The 7,415-nt window shown below is 35.5% G+C and overlaps 2 non-coding genes across 2 annotated transcripts; both read left to right on the forward strand.

Annotated features, from left to right (window-relative positions):
* The first annotated feature begins 6,756 nt into the window (after positions 1-6,756).
* On the forward strand, positions 6,757-6,829 carry Trnas-acu. Its single transcript has one exon. It is a non-coding gene; the product is annotated as a tRNA-Ser (tRNA).
* A 183-nt stretch (positions 6,830-7,012) lies between these two features.
* Trnas-acu lies at positions 7,013-7,086 on the forward strand. Its single transcript has one exon. It is a non-coding gene; the product is annotated as a tRNA-Ser (tRNA).
* The last annotated feature ends 329 nt before the right edge of the window (positions 7,087-7,415 follow it).

The raw sequence follows: 7,415 nt of genomic DNA on the forward strand, positions 1-7,415 counted from the left end.
AATATGGTTCTTTGCCGGTGGAAATTTAATATTTGTACATAAAGCCCGTAAATTTGAAATTCACATAATATTATACAATAATGCGATAGGGCACCGGACTTTTTGTAGCAAATTATATTTCTGGCCTCTTTTTAGTTCAAACAATTGGTACAATATATGTAAAAATATGTAATGATCGAAAGTGCGTGTGACTTCATCGATAACACGGGAGATCATATCAACAATCAATTAGCTTCAGTTGGCAATACTGGAATAGAACAATCGACTATATAACGGATATACATATCTCGTTATTCGATAAAGCTAAAACTTGGAGAGGAAAAGATTCCAATACTACCGCTGAAATGATGCTTCTTCCCAGAAAGATTTCTATTACTGACTCTATGATCACTAGTGGACGACATAAGCATAGGTTTTTGACAAAGATCTGCAGATGACATAGTCATAATAATCAGAGGCAAAAGCTAATGATCGACAAACTCTCTTTGTTTCTTTTTTCCTTTCTTTCTCTGCCTCTCTTTCTCTCTCTCTCTCTCTCTCTCTCTCTATCTCTCACTCTTACAATGTCATCTAAACAAGATGATGAAGATGATAGAGATAGATGCTTAGAATGAGGGGTTTGCACTCCCCGGGCACTAATGCCTTCTGACTTGTTGGACCTTCCTAGTTTTTCAGAAGTATTATTTCATCGATTGTCGCTTCTACAATTTCATTTTTTTTAATATCCTCGGCTATGTCTCCTCCATTGAGTCAATCTAAACAAGAAGTAAAGTGGGGTATCCCACAAGGGTAGCCCCTGTCATGATATTGTTTAACCCCACTCAAATAGACTACACGACATTTGAAAAATGGCAAAAAGGAGGGAAAATTCAAAAGGTGGGGTTGAGAAGGGAAGTTAGTGTCCGAGTGGATCGAGGTCACGATCGCTCAAGTGGTAGAGCAGCGGCGTATCTAGCCGAAGATCGTGGGTTCGAATCCCGCTCGTGCCATTGTCTTTTTTATCTCAACTAAAAACCTTAATTATTTGAGGGATATTGTTTAACCCTGTTTTAACATATGTAAATGTTTTAATGAATACAAAGTTATATTATACGTCGATTATCTTCAAATATATGTCATTTTAAGATGGACGAAATAATTAAGAAGAAAGAAGAATAAGAAATTAAATTAATGTAAAATCGTCCAAGGAATTTATTATTAGAATTTATTAAACATAAAAAAACTAATGCAATAATTTGGAATTTTAAAGGATAAAGTAATATAAAAAATTCAAGTGAATGATGAGCCCATAAAGTACGTGAGAGAAGTCAAAGACCTAAATATCGCCATCGACGAAACGATTAATTGGAAAAGGCAAACGTCAAATGTATGTCGATGTGTTTATCGTAGCCTTCATCAGTTGCGGACATTAATGATAAAAAAATGATACAATCGCTATTTATGCTATTGTTTGAGTAATGCTTATTGCCTTGTATCGACACAAATAGCGAAAATATCAATAAGCTAAAATTTTTTTTGTTTGATGGGTATTTCAACTACGAGGTTATATGAACTCCCAGGGTGCCGATGTTTTTAAAAAAAAGCCCATTTGTAAGTATGTCGGGTTCGAATGCAGGGCCGCTGGATTCGAACCCGGGACCTTTACCTTACAGTGAACCATTGATGAAGACGAAGTGGTGCAACCTTCCATAGTAGTGCCACCACTATACCACAACCTCCTTGGCTTCTCCGAAGTGAAAATGTTGCGGGGATATATTTCAAATTTGGAACTTAAAAATGGTACAACTTAAAAAAAAATCAAATCACCGGAACTTTAAGAAGAAGCTTTACCGAAAAACAATAAAGTAGACATTGATTTTTCAAAGATTTATTTACAAAATCCAATTTATCCTAATAAACACAAGTGATTAGATTAAGATTTTATCTGTGATTTATTTACCTTTAATCCTTTAAAACGGACCAAATGTTGTACAAACATACATGGTACCAAATATACATTTAATAAAACAATATGAAAAATAAAATACAGTTATACCGTGTGTAGTTGTAGATGTTTTTAAATTTTTTACAGTGGCTATATCACGATTCTCTTTATTAACTTATATTTGGTAATTATTGATCGTTAAAATAAATAACCAAAAATATTGAATTCATAATAAATATGAGCATGTTTTATATTTAGAATGGTTATTGTATCTACGTACGTATTTCAAAGTTTTAAAACTAATATTATTTTCACTAATTTCGTGGTCCGCTTGACCAATTAATACATTACAATTAATTAAGGTTTTTAGTTGAGATGAAAAAAAGTTAATGGCACAAGCGGGATTCGAACCCACGATCTTCGGCTAGATACGCCGCTGCTGTACCACTTGAGCTATCGTGACATCAACTTCCTATCTCAACCCCAAAACTCATAAGGTGGGGTTGAGATAGGAAGTTGGTGTCCGAGTGGATCGAGGTCACGATAGCTCAAGTGGTAGAGCNTGGGATTTACAAACAATGTTTACATTTAACAAATACATTTAGGATTTGGAAAAGTGAATTTATACAATGATTTATATTATACAATTTATACAATTTCATTGTATAAATTCACCCCCCCTCTCTCTCTCACTCACACACACACACACACACACACACACACACACACACACACACACTCTCTCTCTCTTTCTCTCTCACTTTTTCTATAATTTTCCTCTCTCTCTCTCTCTCTCTCACTTTTTCTATCATTTTTCTCTCTCACACGTTTTCTACAATTTTCCCCTCTCTCTCGCTCTCTCTCTCTCTCACTTTTTCTATAATTTTCCTCTCTCTCAGGTTTTCTGTAATTTTCCTCTCACCATCTCAGAATTTTTCTATCATTTTCTTTCTCTCTCTCTCTCTCTCTCTCTCTCTCTCTCTCTCTCAGGTTTTCTATCATTTTCCTCTCTTTCTCTCTATCTCTCTTTCTTCAAATTATTCTATTTTTGATAAAAGTGTTATGGAAATTGTATAAATACATGTTAAATGGTAGAAAGATCGACGATACCTAATTTTGCGAAGTAAAATAAAACCCAACATCATTATAATCTAGTTTATAGAAACTTCCATATACATACAATTAATTTTATCATTGTACGTTTTTTTGTTTGCGTTTATCTGGATAAAGGAATCGTTAAAAATATATTTTAACAAGTACTATACGAATAAATTGCAAATGCAATTTACATGTTAAATTAAAATTAGGAACGTTTCAACCTTCCAATTTTAATTTCCATTAATTACGACCAGTTTAAATATCCATCTAATTAAAAAACCTAATTTATGATTAGGTTTTTCAATTGTACTTAAATTTGCAAACCCAATACATAAATGATTTTGTTTTCATTAAAGTGAATTAATTTACTGAATTAATTCAGTTTACTTCCATTATTAAATTTTGTTTATGTAATTAACTTTCAGGTGCCTCTTAAATATATATTTTTACGAGATAAAAGATAAGAAAAAATTAGGAAAGTATGTATATTAATTTTTTAGCTGTTTATATTAAGCCGTTCATTTTTCACTACCTGTTTTTTTTATAAAATTTTAAGAAATTTTGACATTTTCTTATGGCTTAATTGATTCAAAATAAAGCTGTCTTGCCGAAACGCTTTCTCAAGAAAGGTCGCCAGTCGTGGGGTTTTATTTCGTTTTTCACCGTTCAGGACCTGCTATGAATTGTAAAATAGATTTTACACTTTAGCCCTTCAATCAAATTACTCGTCAATTTTAGTTTGCGATGCATGACATGGTTGAGAGACATCAGTTCTCCGCGTGTAAATCTAGAGTTTGGACGAGCCGGAGAGACAGGTATTAGGTTAAATTCCAGGCCAGGCCCAACGAGACAACTGTCTACCGCCTAATGTAATTTCACAGATCGTATATTAATGGGTGGATGCGGGGGGAGGGTGGAACTGGATCCGAGGGCAAAATGAGGGTTAAGAGGGGCTGTAGGGATGTAAGTTAGAAGAGAATTTGGGTTAATGGTAAGGAGAGCAACTTTGCTCCATTCCATATTGCCGAATGTGTCATGACACCAGACAATAAAAAAATATTGCAGATCGACATGTGGCTGGAATATGAGAAACAGTAGAAAAGCAAACATCTATTTTACACATGATTTTGACTTAATGATTGACATACATTAGTAAATATCTAGTATTTTTAGTCTATTTTATTAGTATTGTTATTATTTAATTTTTTTTTTGGCGTGGAGTCAAGTAAGGATTCTACTTTATCTGTTTCGCCCATACTCTCTCTCATCCCCTCTCACTCTCTTTCTCTCTCTGCCTCACTCTCTCTTTGTCTCTATTCTCTTTACCTCTTTCTCTCTGCACTCTCGTATTATCTCTCTATCTCTCGCTCACTTAATCACTCACTGTGATTATGCAGTTAGTCTGTCAATTTAGATCTGACTGTACATGTTTCCTTTCTCTCTCTATCTCCCTCTCTCGTTCACTCTCTCTTTCTGTCTCTCCCTCTTCCCCATCTTTCTTTCTATCTACACTCTTTATTTCTTTTTCCTTTTTCTCTGCTCTCTCTCTCTCTCTCTCTCTCTCTCTCTCGCTCACTCAATCACTCATCCTCTTTGTTTTTTGTAGTTACTCTGTCGATTTAGATCTGTCTGTACTTGTTTCACTTTCTCTCTCTCTCTCTCTCTCTCTCTCTCTCTTTCTTTCTCTCTCTTCTCTCTCTCACTTTCTGTCTCTCCCTTTTCCCTTTCTTTCTCTCATTTTTCTCTCTCTCTCACGTTTTCTAAAATTTTCCTCTCACTCTCTCTCACTTTTTCTATCATTTTCCTCTCTCTCTCTCACTTTTTCTATAATTTTCCTCTCTCTCTCATACACATACACTCTCTCTCGCTCACTCAATCACTCATCCTCTCTGTTTTTTGTAGTTACTCTGTCAATTTAGATCTGTCTGTACTTGTTTCACTTTCTCTCTCTCTCTCTCTCTTTCTTTCTCTGTCTCTCTTCTCTCTCTCACTTTCTGTCTCTCCCTTTTCCCTTTCTTTCTTTCTCTCATTTTTCTCTCTCTCTCACTTTTTCTATAATTTTCCCCTCTCTCTCACGTTTTCTATAATTTTCCTCTCTCTCTCTCTCACTTTTTAAATTTTCCTCTCTCTCTCTCCCACTTTTTCTATCATTTTCCTCTCTCTCTCACTTTTTCTATAATTTTCCTCTCTCTCTCTCTCACTCTCACGTTTTTTTATAATTTTCCTCTCTCACACACTTTTTCTATAATTTTCCTCTCTCTCTCATACACACACACTCTCTCTCTCTCTCACCTTTTCTATTATTTTCCTCTCTCTCTCTCTCACGTTTTCTATTATCTTCCTCACTCTCTCTCTCTCTCTCTCACACACAACACACACACACACACTCTCTCTCTCTCTCTCACTTTTTCTATAATTTTCCTCTCTCTTTCTCAGGTTTTCTATTATCTCCTCTCTCTCTCTCACACACAATCTTTCTCACTTTTTCTATAATTTTCCTCTCTCTCACGTTTTCTATAACTTTCCTCTCTCTCACACACTTTTTCTATCATTTTCCTCTCTCTGTTATTCTGTTTTTTCTTTCTCTTCTTTTTCTCTATCTTTCTTTCTACTCTTTTCTCTCTCTCGCTCTCTCTCTCTCTCTCTCTTTCTGCACTCTCCGTTCCTCTCTCTTGTTCTTTCATACTAACTCTCTTTTTATCTACCCATCTCTTGCTCACTCAATCATTCATTCTGTTTTTCGTAGTTACTCCGGCAATTTCTGTCTCTCTCCCGCTCACTTAATAATCACTCATTTTATTTCTTGCCAAACTGTGAATTATTTTTGAACCTTTTGAGTCGATTTATTTGAGAGGATGGTAATGGTTTAATGGTAGGATCAACCTAATTAAAGAACCACCTATTCAATAACATTTTTTCCATTTGACAACACCTTGATTTTCATTTGTGCAGTATGAATTTCTTCTTTGTTTGTTCGAATCCACCCAAAGCGGTCGTCTCAACCGTTGCAAAACGCACCCTAATCTAAATAAGCTCAGGGATAAGGATTATTTAAACAGCCGTGACCATATCTTTCAAGCCGTGCAATTTACGATATTATTTAAGCCCCCAACTTTGGTAAGTCGGCGTAGGAATTCCACCTCGAGCTACATTCACAAACCTGGATCTAAATTGAAACGGCGGGAGGGAGGAAGGTATCCAGGAAATTAAACGATAACAATAGCATCTCCGGCTTTAACGGTTAGTCGGCATTTTGAACCTATTTATTTAGTCCTCTCTCGATGACCATTAAATGAATTATAATTTATAATTTACTACCTGCGAATTCCAAACGAGTTGTAAAACAAGCGTTAGAATTTTTGAACAGCTGAAAACATTCATTTCAAATTTTAATTAATTATTCTTTTTATGTAAGGTCTTGGTCGAGTTGAAAAAGTTAGTGACAAGAGCGGGATTCGAACCCATGGCATGAAATCACGATAGCTCAAGTTGTTAGAGCATCGGCGTATTGAGCCGAAGGTCGTGGGTTCGAATCCCGCTCGTGACAATAACTTTTTCAACTCATTTCGACCGAGACCTTACATAACATACATACGGATTATAAAACAAGCGTTAGAAGTTTGGACAGCTGAAAACATTAATTTCAAATTTTAATTAATTATTCTTTTTATGTAAGGTCTTGGTCGAGTTGAAAAAGTTAGTGTCACGAGCGGGATTCGAACCCACGGCATGAAGTCACGATAGCTCAAGTGGTTAGAGCACGGCGTACTGAGCCGAAGGTCGTGGGTTCGAATCCCGTTCGTGACAATAACTTTTTCATTTCGACCGAGACCTTACATAACATACATACGGATTGAAAGACAAGCGTTAGAAATTTGAACAGCTGAAAACATTCATTTCAAATTTTAATTAATTATTCTTTTTATGTAAGGTCTTGGTCGAGATGAAAAAAGTTAGTGTCACGAGCGGGATTCGAACCCACGGCATGAAGTCACGATAGCTCAAGTGGTTCGAGCAACGGCGTACTGAGCCGAAGGTCGTGGGTTCGAATCCCGTTCGTGACACTAACTTTTTCATCTCGACCAAGACCTTATATAAAAAGAATAATTAATTGGAATAAGTAATAGGTCAATTAGACCACTAAACATAAATGGATTAATCGGAATTTTCAACCAGCACGAAATATTTACGAACGCAATAACTAAACCAATTGTTAAAAACGAATATTCATCAAAAGCGTAAAGATCAATATTCGTCATAATAATCCAAAATTTGGCGCGTTCCTCACTGAATATGGCGTGAAGTCGAAAAGAGTAAGAAAGAAACGTAAACCAGCGAGAAGTGTTAAACTCAGGTGCACCCTTCGACTATCAAATTTGAAACTAAAATAATT

Source organism: Cimex lectularius, unplaced genomic scaffold (assembly GCF_000648675.2).
Source record: "Cimex lectularius strain Harlan isolate CLEC.00 unplaced genomic scaffold, Clec_2.1 scaffold12, whole genome shotgun sequence".
NCBI lineage: Eukaryota > Metazoa > Arthropoda > Insecta > Hemiptera > Cimicidae > Cimex > Cimex lectularius.